This window comes from Daphnia pulicaria, chromosome 1 (genome assembly GCF_021234035.1).
Source record: "Daphnia pulicaria isolate SC F1-1A chromosome 1, SC_F0-13Bv2, whole genome shotgun sequence".
Lineage (NCBI taxonomy): Eukaryota > Metazoa > Arthropoda > Branchiopoda > Diplostraca > Daphniidae > Daphnia > Daphnia pulicaria.
The window spans coordinates 42,453,257-42,471,191 of NC_060913.1; the positions used below are offsets into that span (position 1 = coordinate 42,453,257).

Consider the following 17,935-nt stretch of genomic DNA (forward strand, 5'->3'; position numbering starts at 1 on the left):
AATTTACCCTCCCAGTCCCAATGGATGAATAGAAAATCACTTCAAAGTGATAGAAATGTTTGTTCATTGAATTCGGACTGGTAACCATCGCGAATAAAAAAACGCGATCAACTTTGAAAAACTCTCAATGGAATTCATCCAGAATCATTCCTATAGATGAATTGAACCTATCCATGTGTCATTGAAATTTTTGATCTACGAATTTGGACTGGTAACCATCGTGATTGAAAAAAAATTTCAAGAAATTTGTTATTGAAAACAAACTATTCATCGCCAACGACATCCCGTATTCCCAAGCGGTCACCCTTCCAAGTACTAACGGGACTCGACGTAACTTAACTTCTGGGAGCTGACGAGACCAGGTGCGTTCTACGTGATATGGCCGTTGACATTCAAAAATGAAAATTTACCCTCCCATTCCCAATGGATGAATAGAAAATCACTTCAAAGTGATTGAAATGTTTGTTCATTGAATTCGGACTGGTAACCATCGCGAATAAAAAAACGCGATCAACTTTGAAAAACTCTCAATGGAATTCATCCAGAATCATTCCTATAGATGAATTGAACCTATCCCTGTGTCATTGAAATTTTTGATCTAAGAATTTGGACTGGTAACCATCGTGATTGAAAAAAAATTTCAAGAAATTTGTTATTGAAAACAAACTATTCATCGCCAACGACATCCCGTATTCCCAAGCGGTCACCCTTCCAAGTACTAACGGGACTCGACGTAACTTAACTTCTGGGAGCTGACGAGACCAGGTGCGTTCTACGTGATATGGCCGTTGACATTCAAAAATGAAAATTTACCCTCCCATTCCCAATGGATGAATAGAAAATCACTTCAAAGTGATTGAAATGTTTGTTCATTGAATTCGGACTGGTAACCATCGCGAATAAAAAAACGCGATCAACTTTGAAAAACTCTCAATGGAATTCATCCAGAATCATTCCTATAGATGAATTGAACCTATCCCTGTGTCATTGAAATTTTTGATCTACGAATTTGGACTGGTAACCATCGTGATTGAAAAAAAATTTCAAGAAATTTGTTATTGAAAACAAACTATTCATCGCCAACGACATCCCGTATTCCCAAGCGGTCACCCTTCCAAGTACTAACGGGACTCGACGTAACTTAACTTCTGGGAGCTGACGAGACCAGGTGCGTTCTACGTGATATGGCCGTTGACATTCAAAAATGAAAATTTACCCTCCCATTCCCAATGGATGAATAGAAAATCACTTCAAAGTGATTGAAATGTTTGTTCATTGAATTCGGACTGGTAACCATCGCGAATAAAAAAACGCGATCAACTTTGAAAAACTCTCAATGGAATTCATCCAGAATCATTCCTATAGATGAATTGAACCTATCCCTGTGTCATTGAAATTTTTGATCTAAGAATTTGGACTGGTAACCATCGTGATTGAAAAAAAATTTCAAGAAATTTGTTATTGAAAACAAACTATTCATCGCCAACGACATCCCGTATTCCCAAGCGGTCACCCTTCCAAGTACTAACGGGACTCGACGTAACTTAACTTCTGGGAGCTGACGAGACCAGGTGCGTTCTACGTGATATGGCCGTTGACATTCAAAAATGAAAATTTACCCTCCCATTCCCAATGGATGAATAGAAAATCACTTCAAAGTGATTGAAATGTTTGTTCATTGAATTCGGACTGGTAACCATCGCGAATAAAAAAACGCGATCAACTTTGAAAAACTCTCAATGGAATTCATCCAGAATCATTCCTATAGATGAATTGAACCTATCCCTGTGTCATTGAAATTTTTGATCTACGAATTTGGACTGGTAACCATCGTGATTGAAAAAAAATTTCAAGAAATTTGTTATTGAAAACAAACTATTCATCGCCAACGACATCCCGTATTCCCAAGCGGTCACCCTTCCAAGTACTAACGGGACTCGACGTAACTTAACTTCTGGGAGCTGACGAGACCAGGTGCGTTCTACGTGATATGGCCGTTGACATTCAAAAATGAAAATTTACCCTCCCATTCCCAATGGATGAATAGAAAATCACTTCAAAGTGATTGAAATGTTTGTTCATTGAATTCGGACTGGTAACCATCGCGAATAAAAAAACGCGATCAACTTTGAAAATTTCTCAATGGAATTCATCCAGAATCATTCCTATAGATGAATTGAACCTATCCCTGTGTCATTGAAATTTTTGATCTACGAATTTGGACTGGTAACCATCGTGATTGAAAAAAAATTTCAAGAAATTTGTTATTGAAAACAAACTATTCATCGCCAACGACATCCCGTATTCCCAAGCGGTCACCCTTCCAAGTACTAACGGGACTCGACGTAACTTAACTTCTGGGAGCTGACGAGACCAGGTGCGTTCTACGTGATATGGCCGTTGACATTCAAAAATGAAAATTTACCCTCCCAGTCCCAATGGATGAATAGAAAATCACTTCAAAGTGATAGAAATGTTTGTTCATTGAATTCGGACTGGTAACCATCGCGAATAAAAAAACGCGATCAACTTTGAAAAACTCTCAATGGAATTCATCCAGAATCATTCCTATAGATGAATTGAACCTATCCATGTGTCATTGAAATTTGTGATCTACGAATTTGGACTGGTAACCATCGTGATTGAAAAAAAATTTCAAGAAATTTGTTATTGAAAACAAACTATTCATCGCCAACGACATCCCGTATTCCCAAGCGGTCACCCTTCCAAGTACTAACGGGACTCGACGTAACTTAACTTCTGAGAGCTGACGAGACCAGGTGCGTTCTACGTGATATGGCCGTTGACATTCAAAAATGAAAATTTACCCTCCCATTCCCAATGGATGAATAGAAAATCACTTCAAAGTTATTGAAATGTTTGTTCATTGAATTCGGACTGGTAACCATCGCGAATAAAAAAACGCGATCAACTTTGAAAAACTCTCAATGGAATTCATCCAGAATCATTCCTATAGATGAATTGAACCTATCCCTGTGTCATTGAAATTTTTGATCTACGAATTTGGACTGGTAACCATCGTGATTGAAAAAAAATTTCAAGAAATTTGTTATTGAAAACAAACTATTCATCGCCAACGACATCCCGTATTCCCAAGCGGTCACCCTTCCAAGTACTAACGGGACTCGACGTAACTTAACTTCTGGGAGCTGACGAGACCAGGTGCGTTCTACGTGATATGGCCGTTGACATTCAAAAATGAAAATTTACCCTCCCATTCCCAATGGATGAATAGAAAATCACTTCAAAGTGATTGAAATGTTTGTTCATTGAATTCGGACTGGTAACCATCGCGAATAAAAAAACGCGATCAACTTTGAAAAACTCTCAATGGAATTCATCCAGAATCATTCCTATAGATGAATTGAACCTATCCATGTGTCATTGAAATTTTTGATCTACGAATTTGGACTGGTAACCATCGTGATTGAAAAAAAATTTCAAGAAATTTGTTATTGAAAACAAACTATTCATCGCCAACGACATCCCGTATTCCCAAGCGGTCACCCTTCCAAGTACTAACGGGACTCGACGTAACTTAACTTCTGGGAGCTGACGAGACCAGGTGCGTTCTACGTGATATGGCCGTTGACATTCAAAAATGAAAATTTACCCTCCCATTCCCAATGGATGAATAGAAAATCACTTCAAAGTGATTGAAATGTTTGTTCATTGAATTCGGACTGGTAACCATCGCGAATAAAAAAACGCGATCAACTTTGAAAAACTCTCAATGGAATTCATCCAGAATCATTCCTATAGATGAATTGAACCTATCCATGTGTCATTGAAATTTTTGATCTACGAATTTGGACTGGTAACCATCGTGATTGAAAAAAAATTTCAAGAAATTTGTTATTGAAAACAAACTATTCATCGCCAACGACATCCCGTATTCCCAAGCGGTCACCCTTCCAAGTACTAACGGGACTCGACGTAACTTAACTTCTGGGAGCTGACGAGACCAGGTGCGTTCTACGTGATATGGCCGTTGACATTCAAAAATGAAAATTTACCCTCCCATTCCCAATGGATGAATAGAAAATCACTTCAAAGTGATTGAAATGTTTGTTCATTGAATTCGGACTGGTAACCATCGCGAATAAAAAAACGCGATCAACTTTGAAAAACTCTCAATGGAATTCATCCAGAATCATTCCTATAGATGAATTGAACCTATCCCTGTGTCATTGAAATTTTTGATCTACGAATTTGGACTGGTAACCATCGTGATTGAAAAAAAATTTCAAGAAATTTGTTATTGAAAACAAACTATTCATCGCCAACGACATCCCGTATTCCCAAGCGGTCACCCTTCCAAGTACTAACGGGACTCGACGTAACTTAACTTCTGGGAGCTGACGAGACCAGGTGCGTTCTACGTGATATGGCCGTTGACATTCAAAAATGAAAATTTACCCTCCCAGTCCCAATGGATGAATAGAAAATCACTTCAAAGTGATAGAAATGTTTGTTCATTGAATTCGGACTGGTAACCATCGCGAATAAAAAAACGCGATCAACTTTGAAAAACTCTCAATGGAATTCATCCAGAATCATTCCTATAGATGAATTGAACCTATCCATGTGTCATTGAAATTTTTAATCTACGAATTTGGACTGGTAACCATCGTGATTGAAAAAAAATTTCAAGAAATTTGTTATTGAAAACAAACTATTCATCGCCAACGACATCCCGTATTCCCAAGCGGTCACCCTTCCAAGTACTAACGGGACTCGACGTAACTTAACTTCTGGGAGCTGACGAGACCAGGTGCGTTCTACGTGATATGGCCGTTGACATTCAAAAATGAAAATTTACCCTCCCAGTCCCAATGGATGAATAGAAAATCACTTCAAAGTGATAGAAATGTTTGTTCATTGAATTCGGACTGGTAACCATCGCGAATAAAAAAACGCGATCAACTTTGAAAAACTCTCAATGGAATTCATCCAGAATCATTCCTATAGATGAATTGAACCTATCCCTGTGTCATTGAAATTTTTGATCTACGAATTTGGACTGGTAACCATCGTGATTGAAAAAAAATTTCAAGAAATTTGTTATTGAAAACAAACTATTCATCGCCAACGACATCCCGTATTCCCAAGCGGTCACCCTTCCAAGTACTAACGGGACTCGACGTAACTTAACTTCTGGGAGCTGACGAGACCAGGTGCGTTCTACGTGATATGGCCGTTGACATTCAAAAATGAAAATTTACCCTCCCATTCCCAATGGATGAATAGAAAATCACTTCAAAGTGATTGAAATGTTTGTTCATTGAATTCGGACTGGTAACCATCGCGAATAAAAAAACGCGATCAACTTTGAAAAACTCTCAATGGAATTCATCCAGAATCATTCCTATAGATGAATTGAACCTATCCCTGTGTCATTGAAATTTTTGATCTACGAATTTGGACTGGTAACCATCGTGATTGAAAAAAAATTTCAAGAAATTTGTTATTGAAAACAAACTATTCATCGCCAACGACATCCCGTATTCCCAAGCGGTCACCCTTCCAAGTACTAACGGGACTCGACGTAACCTTACTTCTGGGAGCTGACGAGACCAGGTGCGTTCTACGTGATATGGCCGTTGACATTCAAAAATGAAAATTTACCCTCCCAGTCCCAATGGATGAATAGAAAATCACTTCAAAGTGATAGAAATGTTTGTTCATTGAATTCGGACTGGTAACCATCGCGAATAAAAAAACGCGATCAACTTTGAAAAACTCTCAATGGAATTCATCCAGAATCATTCCTATAGATGAATTGAACCTATCCATGTGTCATTGAAATTTTTGATCTACGAATTTGGACTGGTAACCATCGTGATTGAAAAAAAATTTCAAGAAATTTGTTATTGAAAACAAACTATTCATCGCCAACGACATCCCGTATTCCCAAGCGGTCACCCTTCCAAGTACTAACGGGACTAGACGTAACTTAACTTCTGGGAGCTGACGAGACCAGGTGCGTTCTACGTGATATGGCCGTTGACATTCAAAAATGAAAATTTACCCTCCCAGTCCCAATGGATGAATAGAAAATCACTTCAAAGTGATAGAAATGTTTGTTCATTGAATTCGGACTGGTAACCATCGCGAATAAAAAAACGCGATCAACTTTGAAAAACTCTCAATGGAATTCATCCAGAATCATTCCTATAGATGAATTGAACCTATCCCTGTGTCATTGAAATTTTTGATCTAGGAATTTGGACTGGTAACCATCGTGATTGAAAAAAAATTTCAAGAAATTTATTATTGAAAACAAACTATTCATCGCCAACGACATCCCGTATTCCCAAGCGGTCACCCTTCCAAGTACTAACGGGACTCGACGTAACTTAACTTCTGGGAGCTGACGAGACCAGGTGCGTTCTACGTGATATGGCCGTTGACATTCAAAAATGAAAATTTACCCTCCCATTCCCAATGGATGAATAGAAAATCACTTCAAAGTGATTGAAATGTTTGTTCATTGAATTCGGACTGGTAACCATCGCGAATAAAAAAACGCAATCAACTTTGAAAAACTCTCAATGGAATTCATCCAGAATCATTCCTATAGATGAATTGAACCTATCCATGTGTCATTGAAATTTTTGATCTACGAATTTGGACTGGTAACCATCGTGATTGAAAAAAAATTTCAAGAAATTTGTTATTGAAAACAAACTATTCATCGCCAACGACATCCCGTATTCCCAAGCGGTCACCCTTCCAAGTACTAACGGGACTCGACGTAACTTAACTTCTGGGAGCTGACGAGACCAGGTGCGTTCTACGTGATATGGCCGTTGACATTCAAAAATGAAAATTTACCCTCCCAGTCCCAATGGATGAATAGAAAATCACTTCAAAGTGATAGAAATGTTTGTTCGTTGAATTTGGACTGGTAACCATCGCGAATAAAAAAACGCGATAAACTTTGAAAAACTCTCAATGGAATTCATCCAGAATCATTCCTATAGATGAATTGAACCTATCCCTGTGTCATTGAAATTTTTGATCTAAGAATTTGGACTGGTAACAATCGTGATTGAAAAAAAATTTCAAGAAATTTGTTATTGAAAACAAACTATTCATCGCCAACGACATCCCGTATTCCTAAGCGGTCACCCTTCCAAGTACTAACGGGACTCGACGTAACTTAACTTCTGGGAGCTGACGAGACCAGGTGCGTTCTACGTGATATGGCCGTTGACATTCAAACATGAAAATTTACCCTCCCATTCCCAATGGATGAATAGAAAATCACTTCAAAGTGATTGAAATGTTTGTTCATTGAATTCGGACTGGTAACCATCGCGAATAAAAAAACGCGATCAACTTTGAAAAACTCTCAATGGAATTCATCCAGAATCATTCCTATAGATGAATTGAACCTATCCCTTTGTCATTGAAATTTTTGATCTACGAATTTGGACTGGTAACCATCGTGATTGAAAAAAAATTTCAAGAAATTTGTTATTGAAAACAAACTATTCATCGCCAACGACATCCCGTATTCCCAAGCGGTCACCCTTCCAAGTACTAACGGGACTCGACGTAACTTAACTTCTGGGAGCTGACGAGACCAGGTGCGTTCTACGTGATATGGCCGTTGACATTCAAAAATGAAAATTTACCCTCCCAGTCCCAATGGATGAATAGAAAATCACTTCAAAGTGATAGAAATGTTTGTTCATTGAATTCGGACTGGTAACCATCGCGAATAAAAAAACGCGATCAACTTTGAAAAACTCTCAATGGAATTCATCCAGAATCATTCCTATAGATGAATTGAACCTATCCCTGTGTCATTGAAATTTTTGATCTAGGAATTTGGACTGGTAACCATCGTGATTGAAAAAAAATTTCAAGAAATTTATTATTGAAAACAAACTATTCATCGCCAACGACATCCCGTATTCCCAAGCGGTCACCCTTCCAAGTACTAACGGGACTCGACGTAACTTAACTTCTGGGAGCTGACGAGACCAGGTGCGTTCTACGTGATATGGCCGTTGACATTCAAAAATGAAAATTTACCCTCCCATTCCCAATGGATGAATAGAAAATCACTTCAAAGTGATTGAAATGTTTGTTCATTGAATTCGGACTGGTAACCATCGCGAATAAAAAAACGCAATCAACTTTGAAAAACTCTCAATGGAATTCATCCAGAATCATTCCTATAGATGAATTGAACCTATCCATGTGTCATTGAAATTTTTGATCTACGAATTTGGACTGGTAACCATCGTGATTGAAAAAAAATTTCAAGAAATTTGTTATTGAAAACAAACTATTCATCGCCAACGACATCCCGTATTCCCAAGCGGTCACCCTTCCAAGTACTAACGGGACTCGACGTAACTTAACTTCTGGGAGCTGACGAGACCAGGTGCGTTCTACGTGATATGGCCGTTGACATTCAAAAATGAAAATTTACCCTCCCAGTCCCAATGGATGAATAGAAAATCACTTCAAAGTGATAGAAATGTTTGTTCGTTGAATTTGGACTGGTAACCATCGCGAATAAAAAAACGCGATAAACTTTGAAAAACTCTCAATGGAATTCATCCAGAATCATTCCTATAGATGAATTGAACCTATCCCTGTGTCATTGAAATTTTTGATCTAAGAATTTGGACTGGTAACAATCGTGATTGAAAAAAAATTTCAAGAAATTTGTTATTGAAAACAAACTATTCATCGCCAACGACATCCCGTATTCCTAAGCGGTCACCCTTCCAAGTACTAACGGGACTCGACGTAACTTAACTTCTGGGAGCTGACGAGACCAGGTGCGTTCTACGTGATATGGCCGTTGACATTCAAACATGAAAATTTACCCTCCCATTCCCAATGGATGAATAGAAAATCACTTCAAAGTGATTGAAATGTTTGTTCATTGAATTCGGACTGGTAACCATCGCGAATAAAAAAACGCGATCAACTTTGAAAAACTCTGAATGGAATTCATCCAGAATCATTCCTATAGATGAATTGAACCTATCCCTTTGTCATTGAAATTTTTGATCTACGAATTTGGACTGGTAACCATCGTGATTGAAAAAAAATTTCAAGAAATTTGTTATTGAAAACAAACTATTCATCGCCAACGACATCCCGTATTCCCAAGCGGTCACCCTTCCAAGTACTAACGGGACTCGACGTAACTTAACTTCTGGGAGCTGACGAGACCAGGTGCGTTCTACGTGATATGGCCGTTGACATTCAAAAATGAAAATTTACCCTCCCAGTCCCAATGGATGAATAGAAAATCACTTCAAAGTGATAGAAATGTTTGTTCATTGAATTCGGACTGGTAACCATCGCGAATAAAAAAACGCGATCAACTTTGAAAAACTCTCAATGGAATTCATCCAGAATCATTCCTATAGATGAATTGAACCTATCCCTGTGTCATTGAAATTTTTGATCTAGGAATTTGGACTGGTAACCATCGTGATTGAAAAAAAATTTCAAGAAATTTATTATTGAAAACAAACTATTCATCGCCAACGACATCCCGTATTCCCAAGCGGTCACCCTTCCAAGTACTAACGGGACTCGACGTAACTTAACTTCTGGGAGCTGACGAGACCAGGTGCGTTCTACGTGATATGGCCGTTGACATTCAAAAATGAAAATTTACCCTCCCAGTCCCAATGGATGAATAGAAAATCACTTCAAAGTGATAGAAATGTTTGTTCGTTGAATTTGGACTGGTAACCATCGCGAATAAAAAAACGCGATAAACTTTGAAAAACTCTCAATGGAATTCATCCAGAATCATTCCTATAGATGAATTGAACCTATCCCTGTGTCATTGAAATTTTTGATCTAGGAATTTGGACTGGTAACCATCGTGATTGAAAAAAAATTTCAAGAAATTTATTATTGAAAACAAACTATTCATCGCCAACGACATCCCGTATTCCCAAGCGGTCACCCTTCCAAGTACTAACGGGACTCGACGTAACTTAACTTCTGGGAGCTGACGAGACCAGGTGCGTTCTACGTGATATGGCCGTTGACATTCAAAAATGAAAATTTACCCTCCCAGTCCCAATGGATGAATAGAAAATCACTTCAAAGTGATAGAAATGTTTGTTCGTTGAATTTGGACTGGTAACCATCGCGAATAAAAAAACGCGATAAACTTTGAAAAACTCTCAATGGAATTCATCCAGAATCATTCCTATAGATGAATTGAACCTATCCCTGTGTCATTGAAATTTTTGATCTAGGAATTTGGACTGGTAACCATCGTGATTGAAAAAAAATTTCAAGAAATTTATTATTGAAAACAAACTATTCATCGCCAACGACATCCCGTATTCCCAAGCGGTCACCCTTCCAAGTACTAACGGGACTCGACGTAACTTAACTTCTGGGAGCTGACGAGACCAGGTGCGTTCTACGTGATATGGCCGTTGACATTCAAAAATGAAAATTTACCCTCCCATTCCCAATGGATGAATAGAAAATCACTTCAAAGTGATTGAAATGTTTGTTCATTGAATTCGGACTGGTAACCATCGCGAATAAAAAAACGCGATCAACTTTGAAAAACTCTCAATGGAATTCATCCAGAATCATTCCTATAGATGAATTGAACCTATCCCTTTGTCATTGAAATTTTTGATCTACGAATTTGGACTGGTAACCATCGTGATTGAAAAAAAATTTCAAGAAATTTGTTATTGAAAACAAACTATTCATCGCCAACGACATCCCGTATTCCCAAGCGGTCACCCTTCCAAGTACTAACGGGACTCGACGTAACTTAACTTCTGGGAGCTGACGAGACCAGGTGCGTTCTACGTGATATGGCCGTTGACATTCAAAAATGAAAATTTACCCTCCCATTCCCAATGGATGAATAGAAAATCACTTCAAAGTGATTGAAATGTTTGTTCATTGAATTCGGACTGGTAACCATCGCGAATAAAAAAACGCGATCAACTTTGAAAAACTCTCAATGGAATTCATCCAGAATCATTCCTATAGATGAATTGAACCTATCCCTTTGTCATTGAAATTTTTGATCTACGAATTTGGACTGGTAACCATCGTGATTGAAAAAAAATTTCAAGAAATTTGTTATTGAAAACAAACTATTCATCGCCAACGACATCCCGTATTCCCAAGCGGTCACCCTTCCAAGTACTAACGGGACTCGACGTAACTTAACTTCTGGGAGCTGACGAGACCAGGTGCGTTCTACGTGATATGGCCGTTGACATTCAAAAATGAAAATTTACCCTCCCAGTCCCAATGGATGAATAGAAAATCACTTCAAAGTGATAAAAATGTTTGTTCGTTGAATTTGGACTGGTAACCATCGCGAATAAAAAAACGCGATAAAATTTGAAAAACTCTCAATGGAATTCATCCAGAATCATTCCTATAGATGAATTGAACCTATCCCTGTGTCATTGAAATTTTTGATCTAAGCATTTGGACTGGTAACCATCGTGATTGAAAAAAAATTTCAAGAAATTTGTTATTGAAAACAAACTATTCATCGCCAACGACATCCCGTATTCCCAAGCGGTCACCCTTCCAAGTACTAACGGGACTCGACGTAACTTAACTTCTGGGAGCTGACGAGACCAGGTGCGTTCTACGTGATATGGCCGTTGACATTCAAAAATGAAAATTTACCCTCCCAGTCCCAATGGATGAATAGAAAATCACTTCAAAGTGATAGAAATGTTTGTTCGTTGAATTTGGACTGGTAACCATCGCGAATAAAAAAACGCGATAAACTTTGAAAAACTCTCAATGGAATTCATCCAGAATCATTCCTATAGATGAATTGAACCTATCCCTGTGTCATTGAAATTTTTGATCTAGGAATTTGGACTGGTAACCATCGTGATTGAAAAAAAATTTCAAGAAATTTATTATTGAAAACAAACTATTCATCGCCAACGACATCCCGTATTCCCAAGCGGCCACCCTTCCAAGTACTAACGGGACTCGACGTAACTTAACTTCTGGGAGCTGACGAGACCAGGTGCGTTCTACGTGATATGGCCGTTGACATTCAAAAATGAAAATTTACCCTCCCATTCCCAATGGATGAATAGAAAATCACTTCAAAGTGATTGAAATGTTTGTTCGTTGAATTTGGACTGGTAACCATCGCGAATAAAAAAACGCGATCAACTTTGAAAAACTCTCAATGGAATTCATCCAGAATCATTCCTATAGATGAATTGAACCTATCCATGTGTCATTGAAATTTTTGATCTACGAATTTGGACTGGTAACCATCGTGATTGAAAAAAAATTTCAAGAAATTTGTTATTGAAAACAAACTATTCATCGCCAACGACATCCCGTATTCCCAAGCGGTCACCCTTCCAAGTACTAACGGGACTCGACGTAACTTAACTTCTGGGAGCTGACGAGACCAGGTGCGTTCTACGTGATATGGCCGTTGACATTCAAAAATGAAAATTTACCCTCCCAGTCCCAATGGATGAATAGAAAATCACTTCAAAGTGATAAAAATGTTTGTTCGTTGAATTTGGACTGGTAACCATCGCGAATAAAAAAACGCGATAAACTTTGAAAAACTCTCAATGGAATTCATCCAGAATCATTCCTATAGATGAATTGAACCTATCCCTGTGTCATTGAAATTTTTGATCTAAGAATTTGGACTGGTAACCATCGTGATTGAAAAAAAATTTCAAGAAATTTGTTATTGAAAACAAACTATTCATCGCCAACGACATCCCGTATTCCCAAGCGGTCACCCTTCCAAGTACTAACGGGACTCGACGTAACTTAACTTCTGGGAGCTGACGAGACCAGGTGCGTTCTACGTGATATGGCCGTTGACATTCAAAAATGAAAATTTACCCTCCCATTCCCAATGGATGAATAGAAAATCACTTCAAAGTGATTGAAATGTTTGTTCATTGAATTCGGACTGGTAACCATCGCGAATAAAAAAACGCGATCAACTTTGAAAAACTCTCAATGGAATTCATCCAGAATCATTCCTATAGATGAATTGAACCTATCCCTTTGTCATTGAAATTTTTGATCTACGAATTTGGACTGGTAACCATCGTGATTGAAAAAAAATTTCAAGAAATTTGTTATTGAAAACAAACTATTCATCGCCAACGACATCCCGTATTCCCAAGCGGTCACCCTTCCAAGTACTAACGGGACTCGACGTAACTTAACTTCTGGGAGCTGACGAGACCAGGTGCGTTCTACGTGATATGGCCGTTGACATTCAAAAATGAAAATTTACCCTCCCAGTCCCAATGGATGAATAGAAAATCACTTCAAAGTGATAAAAATGTTTGTTCGTTGAATTTGGACTGGTAACCATCGCGAATAAAAAAACGCGATAAAATTTGAAAAACTCTCAATGGAATTCATCCAGAATCATTCCTATAGATGAATTGAACCTATCCCTGTGTCATTGAAATTTTTGATCTAAGCATTTGGACTGGTAACCATCGTGATTGAAAAAAAATTTCAAGAAATTTGTTATTGAAAACAAACTATTCATCGCCAACGACATCCCGTATTCCCAAGCGGTCACCCTTCCAAGTACTAACGGGACTCGACGTAACTTAACTTCTGGGAGCTGACGAGACCAGGTGCGTTCTACGTGATATGGGCGTTGACATTCAAAAATGAAAATTTACCCTCCCATTCCCAATGGATGAATAGAAAATCACTTCAAAGTGATTGAAATGTTTGTTCATTGAATTCGGACTGGTAACCATCGCGAATAAAAAAACGCGATCAACTTTGAAAAACTCTGAATGGAATTCATCCAGAATCATTCCTATAGATGAATTGAACCTATCCCTTTGTCATTGAAATTTTTGATCTACGAATTTGGACTGGTAACCATCGTGATTGAAAAAAAATTTCAAGAAATTTGTTATTGAAAACAAACTATTCATCGCCAACGACATCCCGTATTCCCAAGCGGTCACCCTTCCAAGTACTAACGGGACTCGACGTAACTTAACTTCTGGGAGCTGACGAGACCAGGTGCGTTCTACGTGATATGGCCGTTGACATTCAAAAATGAAAATTTACCCTCCCAGTCCCAATGGATGAATAGAAAATCACTTCAAAGTGATAGAAATGTTTGTTCATTGAATTCGGACTGGTAACCATCGCGAATAAAAAAACGCGATCAACTTTGAAAAACTCTCAATGGAATTCATCCAGAATCATTCCTATAGATGAATTGAACCTATCCCTGTGTCATTGAAATTTTTGATCTAGGAATTTGGACTGGTAACCATCGTGATTGAAAAAAAATTTCAAGAAATTTATTATTGAAAACAAACTATTCATCGCCAACGACATCCCGTATTCCCAAGCGGTCACCCTTCCAAGTACTAACGGGACTCGACGTAACTTAACTTCTGGGAGCTGACGAGACCAGGTGCGTTCTACGTGATATGGCCGTTGACATTCAAAAATGAAAATTTACCCTCCCAGTCCCAATGGATGAATAGAAAATCACTTCAAAGTGATAGAAATGTTTGTTCGTTGAATTTGGACTGGTAACCATCGCGAATAAAAAAACGCGATAAACTTTGAAAAACTCTCAATGGAATTCATCCAGAATCATTCCTATAGATGAATTGAACCTATCCCTGTGTCATTGAAATTTTTGATCTAGGAATTTGGACTGGTAACCATCGTGATTGAAAAAAAATTTCAAGAAATTTATTATTGAAAACAAACTATTCATCGCCAACGACATCCCGTATTCCCAAGCGGTCACCCTTCCAAGTACTAACGGGACTCGACGTAACTTAACTTCTGGGAGCTGACGAGACCAGGTGCGTTCTACGTGATATGGCCGTTGACATTCAAAAATGAAAATTTACCCTCCCAGTCCCAATGGATGAATAGAAAATCACTTCAAAGTGATAGAAATGTTTGTTCGTTGAATTTGGACTGGTAACCATCGCGAATAAAAAAACGCGATAAACTTTGAAAAACTCTCAATGGAATTCATCCAGAATCATTCCTATAGATGAATTGAACCTATCCCTGTGTCATTGAAATTTTTGATCTAGGAATTTGGACTGGTAACCATCGTGATTGAAAAAAAATTTCAAGAAATTTATTATTGAAAACAAACTATTCATCGCCAACGACATCCCGTATTCCCAAGCGGTCACCCTTCCAAGTACTAACGGGACTCGACGTAACTTAACTTCTGGGAGCTGACGAGACCAGGTGCGTTCTACGTGATATGGCCGTTGACATTCAAAAATGAAAATTTACCCTCCCATTCCCAATGGATGAATAGAAAATCACTTCAAAGTGATTGAAATGTTTGTTCGTTGAATTTGGACTGGTAACCATCGCGAATAAAAAAACGCGATAAACTTTGAAAAACTCTCAATGGAATTCATCCAGAATCATTCCTATAGATGAATTGAACCTATCCCTGTGTCATTGAAATTTTTGATCTAAGAATTTGGACTGGTAACCATCGTGATTGAAAAAAAATTTCAAGAAATTTGTTATTGAAAACAAACTATTCATCGCCAACGACATCCCGTATTCCCAAGCGGTCACCCTTCCAAGTACTAACGGGACTCGACGTAACTTAACTTCTGGGAGCTGACGAGACCAGGTGCGTTCTACGTGATATGGCCGTTGACATTCAAAAATGAAAATTTACCCTCCCATTCCCAATGGATGAATAGAAAATCACTTCAAAGTGATTGAAATGTTTGTTCATTGAATTCGGACTGGTAACCATCGCGAATAAAAAAACGCGATCAACTTTGAAAAACTCTCAATGGAATTCATCCAGAATCATTCCTATAGATGAATTGAACCTATCCCTTTGTCATTGAAATTTTTGATCTACGAATTTGGACTGGTAACCATCGTGATTGAAAAAAAATTTCAAGAAATTTGTTATTGAAAACAAACTATTCATCGCCAACGACATCCCGTATTCCCAAGCGGTCACCCTTCCAAGTACTAACGGGACTCGACGTAACTTAACTTCTGGGAGCTGACGAGACCAGGTGCGTTCTACGTGATATGGCCGTTGACATTCAAAAATGAAAATTTACCCTCCCAGTCCCAATGGATGAATAGAAAATCACTTCAAAGTGATAAAAATGTTTGTTCGTTGAATTTGGACTGGTAACCATCGCGAATAAAAAAACGCGATAAAATTTGAAAAACTCTCAATGGAATTCATCCAGAATCATTCCTATAGATGAATTGAACCTATCCCTGTGTCATTGAAATTTTTGATCTAAGCATTTGGACTGGTAACCATCGTGATTGAAAAAAAATTTCAAGAAATTTGTTATTGAAAACAAACTATTCATCGCCAACGACATCCCGTATTCCCAAGCGGTCACCCTTCCAAGTACTAACGGGACTCGACGTAACTTAACTTCTGGGAGCTGACGAGACCAGGTGCGTTCTACGTGATATGGCCGTTGACATTCAAAAATGAAAATTTACCCTCCCAGTCCCAATGGATGAATAGAAAATCACTTCAAAGTGATAGAAATGTTTGTTCGTTGAATTTGGACTGGTAACCATCGCGAATAAAAAAACGCGATAAACTTTGAAAAACTCTCAATGGAATTCATCCAGAATCATTCCTATAGATGAATTGAACCTATCCCTGTGTCATTGAAATTTTTGATCTAGGAATTTGGACTGGTAACCATCGTGATTGAAAAAAAATTTCAAGAAATTTATTATTGAAAACAAACTATTCATCGCCAACGACATCCCGTATTCCCAAGCGGCCACCCTTCCAAGTACTAACGGGACTCGACGTAACTTAACTTCTGGGAGCTGACGAGACCAGGTGCGTTCTACGTGATATGGCCGTTGACATTCAAAAATGAAAATTTACCCTCCCATTCCCAATGGATGAATAGAAAATCACTTCAAAGTGATTGAAATGTTTGTTCGTTGAATTTGGACTGGTAACCATCGCGAATAAAAAAACGCGATAAACTTTGAAAAACTCTCAATGGAATTCATCCAGAATCATTCCTATAGATGAATTGAACCTATCCCTGTGTCATTGAAATTTTTGATCTAAGAATTTGGACTGGTAACCATCGTGATTGAAAAAAAATTTCAAGAAATTTGTTATTGAAAACAAACTATTCATCGCCAACGACATCCCGTATTCCCAAGCGGTCACCCTTCCAAGTACTAACGGGACTCGACGTAACTTAACTTCTGGGAGCTGACGAGACCAGGTGCGTTCTACGTGATATGGCCGTTGACATTCAAAAATGAAAATTTACCCTCCCATTCCCAATGGATGAATAGAAAATCACTTCAAAGTGATTGAAATGTTTGTTCATTGAATTCGGACTGGTAACCATCGCGAATAAAAAAACGCGATCAACTTTGAAAAACTCTCAATGGAATTCATCCAGAATCATTCCTATAGATGAATTGAACCTATCCATGTGTCATTGAAATTTTTGATCTACGAATTTGGACTGGTAACCATCGTGATTGAAAAAAAATTTCAAGAAATTTGTTATTGAAAACAAACTATTCATCGCCAACGACATCCCGTATTCCCAAGCGGTCACCCTTCCAAGTACTAACGGGACTCGACGTAACTTAACTTCTGGGAGCTGACGAGACCAGGTGCGTTCTACGTGATATGGCCGTTGACATTCAAAAATGAAAATTTACCCTCCCATTCCCAATGGATGAATAGAAAATCACTTCAAAGTGATTGAAATGTTTGTTCATTGAATTCGGACTGGTAACCATCGCGAATAAAAAAACGCGATCAACTTTGAAAAACTCTCAATGGAATTCATCCAGAATCATTCCTATAGATGAATTGAACCTATCCCTTTGTCATTGAAATTTTTGATCTACGAAT

General features: G+C 38.2%; 44 pseudogenes; all 44 read right to left on the reverse strand.

Annotated features, from left to right (window-relative positions):
* Positions 1-271: 271 nt before the first annotated feature.
* Positions 272-390, reverse strand: LOC124321349 (annotated as a pseudogene).
* A 284-nt stretch (positions 391-674) lies between these two features.
* Positions 675-793, reverse strand: LOC124321350 (annotated as a pseudogene).
* Positions 794-1,077: 284 nt separating this feature from the next.
* LOC124321351 lies at positions 1,078-1,196 on the reverse strand (annotated as a pseudogene).
* A 284-nt stretch (positions 1,197-1,480) lies between these two features.
* Positions 1,481-1,599, reverse strand: LOC124321352 (annotated as a pseudogene).
* Positions 1,600-1,883: 284 nt separating this feature from the next.
* LOC124321353 lies at positions 1,884-2,002 on the reverse strand (annotated as a pseudogene).
* Positions 2,003-2,286: 284 nt separating this feature from the next.
* Positions 2,287-2,405, reverse strand: LOC124321354 (annotated as a pseudogene).
* Positions 2,406-2,689: 284 nt separating this feature from the next.
* Positions 2,690-2,808, reverse strand: LOC124321600 (annotated as a pseudogene).
* Positions 2,809-3,092: 284 nt separating this feature from the next.
* LOC124321355 lies at positions 3,093-3,211 on the reverse strand (annotated as a pseudogene).
* A 284-nt stretch (positions 3,212-3,495) lies between these two features.
* Positions 3,496-3,614, reverse strand: LOC124321356 (annotated as a pseudogene).
* Positions 3,615-3,898: 284 nt separating this feature from the next.
* LOC124321357 lies at positions 3,899-4,017 on the reverse strand (annotated as a pseudogene).
* Positions 4,018-4,301: 284 nt separating this feature from the next.
* Positions 4,302-4,420, reverse strand: LOC124321359 (annotated as a pseudogene).
* Positions 4,421-4,704: 284 nt separating this feature from the next.
* Positions 4,705-4,823, reverse strand: LOC124321361 (annotated as a pseudogene).
* Positions 4,824-5,107: 284 nt separating this feature from the next.
* On the reverse strand, positions 5,108-5,226 carry LOC124321362 (annotated as a pseudogene).
* Positions 5,227-5,510: 284 nt separating this feature from the next.
* On the reverse strand, positions 5,511-5,629 carry LOC124321870 (annotated as a pseudogene).
* A 284-nt stretch (positions 5,630-5,913) lies between these two features.
* On the reverse strand, positions 5,914-6,032 carry LOC124321792 (annotated as a pseudogene).
* A 284-nt stretch (positions 6,033-6,316) lies between these two features.
* On the reverse strand, positions 6,317-6,435 carry LOC124321363 (annotated as a pseudogene).
* A 284-nt stretch (positions 6,436-6,719) lies between these two features.
* Positions 6,720-6,838, reverse strand: LOC124321364 (annotated as a pseudogene).
* Positions 6,839-7,122: 284 nt separating this feature from the next.
* LOC124321618 lies at positions 7,123-7,241 on the reverse strand (annotated as a pseudogene).
* Positions 7,242-7,525: 284 nt separating this feature from the next.
* On the reverse strand, positions 7,526-7,644 carry LOC124321366 (annotated as a pseudogene).
* A 284-nt stretch (positions 7,645-7,928) lies between these two features.
* LOC124321367 lies at positions 7,929-8,047 on the reverse strand (annotated as a pseudogene).
* A 284-nt stretch (positions 8,048-8,331) lies between these two features.
* Positions 8,332-8,450, reverse strand: LOC124321368 (annotated as a pseudogene).
* Positions 8,451-8,734: 284 nt separating this feature from the next.
* LOC124321620 lies at positions 8,735-8,853 on the reverse strand (annotated as a pseudogene).
* Positions 8,854-9,137: 284 nt separating this feature from the next.
* Positions 9,138-9,256, reverse strand: LOC124321369 (annotated as a pseudogene).
* A 284-nt stretch (positions 9,257-9,540) lies between these two features.
* LOC124321370 lies at positions 9,541-9,659 on the reverse strand (annotated as a pseudogene).
* A 284-nt stretch (positions 9,660-9,943) lies between these two features.
* On the reverse strand, positions 9,944-10,062 carry LOC124321372 (annotated as a pseudogene).
* Positions 10,063-10,346: 284 nt separating this feature from the next.
* On the reverse strand, positions 10,347-10,465 carry LOC124321373 (annotated as a pseudogene).
* Positions 10,466-10,749: 284 nt separating this feature from the next.
* LOC124321374 lies at positions 10,750-10,868 on the reverse strand (annotated as a pseudogene).
* A 284-nt stretch (positions 10,869-11,152) lies between these two features.
* On the reverse strand, positions 11,153-11,271 carry LOC124321375 (annotated as a pseudogene).
* A 284-nt stretch (positions 11,272-11,555) lies between these two features.
* LOC124321377 lies at positions 11,556-11,674 on the reverse strand (annotated as a pseudogene).
* A 284-nt stretch (positions 11,675-11,958) lies between these two features.
* On the reverse strand, positions 11,959-12,077 carry LOC124321625 (annotated as a pseudogene).
* Positions 12,078-12,361: 284 nt separating this feature from the next.
* Positions 12,362-12,480, reverse strand: LOC124321378 (annotated as a pseudogene).
* A 284-nt stretch (positions 12,481-12,764) lies between these two features.
* LOC124321379 lies at positions 12,765-12,883 on the reverse strand (annotated as a pseudogene).
* A 284-nt stretch (positions 12,884-13,167) lies between these two features.
* Positions 13,168-13,286, reverse strand: LOC124321380 (annotated as a pseudogene).
* Positions 13,287-13,570: 284 nt separating this feature from the next.
* On the reverse strand, positions 13,571-13,689 carry LOC124321572 (annotated as a pseudogene).
* Positions 13,690-13,973: 284 nt separating this feature from the next.
* LOC124321381 lies at positions 13,974-14,092 on the reverse strand (annotated as a pseudogene).
* Positions 14,093-14,376: 284 nt separating this feature from the next.
* On the reverse strand, positions 14,377-14,495 carry LOC124321382 (annotated as a pseudogene).
* A 284-nt stretch (positions 14,496-14,779) lies between these two features.
* Positions 14,780-14,898, reverse strand: LOC124321384 (annotated as a pseudogene).
* Positions 14,899-15,182: 284 nt separating this feature from the next.
* Positions 15,183-15,301, reverse strand: LOC124321385 (annotated as a pseudogene).
* A 284-nt stretch (positions 15,302-15,585) lies between these two features.
* Positions 15,586-15,704, reverse strand: LOC124321386 (annotated as a pseudogene).
* Positions 15,705-15,988: 284 nt separating this feature from the next.
* LOC124321387 lies at positions 15,989-16,107 on the reverse strand (annotated as a pseudogene).
* Positions 16,108-16,391: 284 nt separating this feature from the next.
* LOC124321388 lies at positions 16,392-16,510 on the reverse strand (annotated as a pseudogene).
* Positions 16,511-16,794: 284 nt separating this feature from the next.
* LOC124321626 lies at positions 16,795-16,913 on the reverse strand (annotated as a pseudogene).
* Positions 16,914-17,197: 284 nt separating this feature from the next.
* On the reverse strand, positions 17,198-17,316 carry LOC124321389 (annotated as a pseudogene).
* Positions 17,317-17,600: 284 nt separating this feature from the next.
* LOC124321390 lies at positions 17,601-17,719 on the reverse strand (annotated as a pseudogene).
* Between the last annotated feature and the right edge of the window lie 216 nt (positions 17,720-17,935).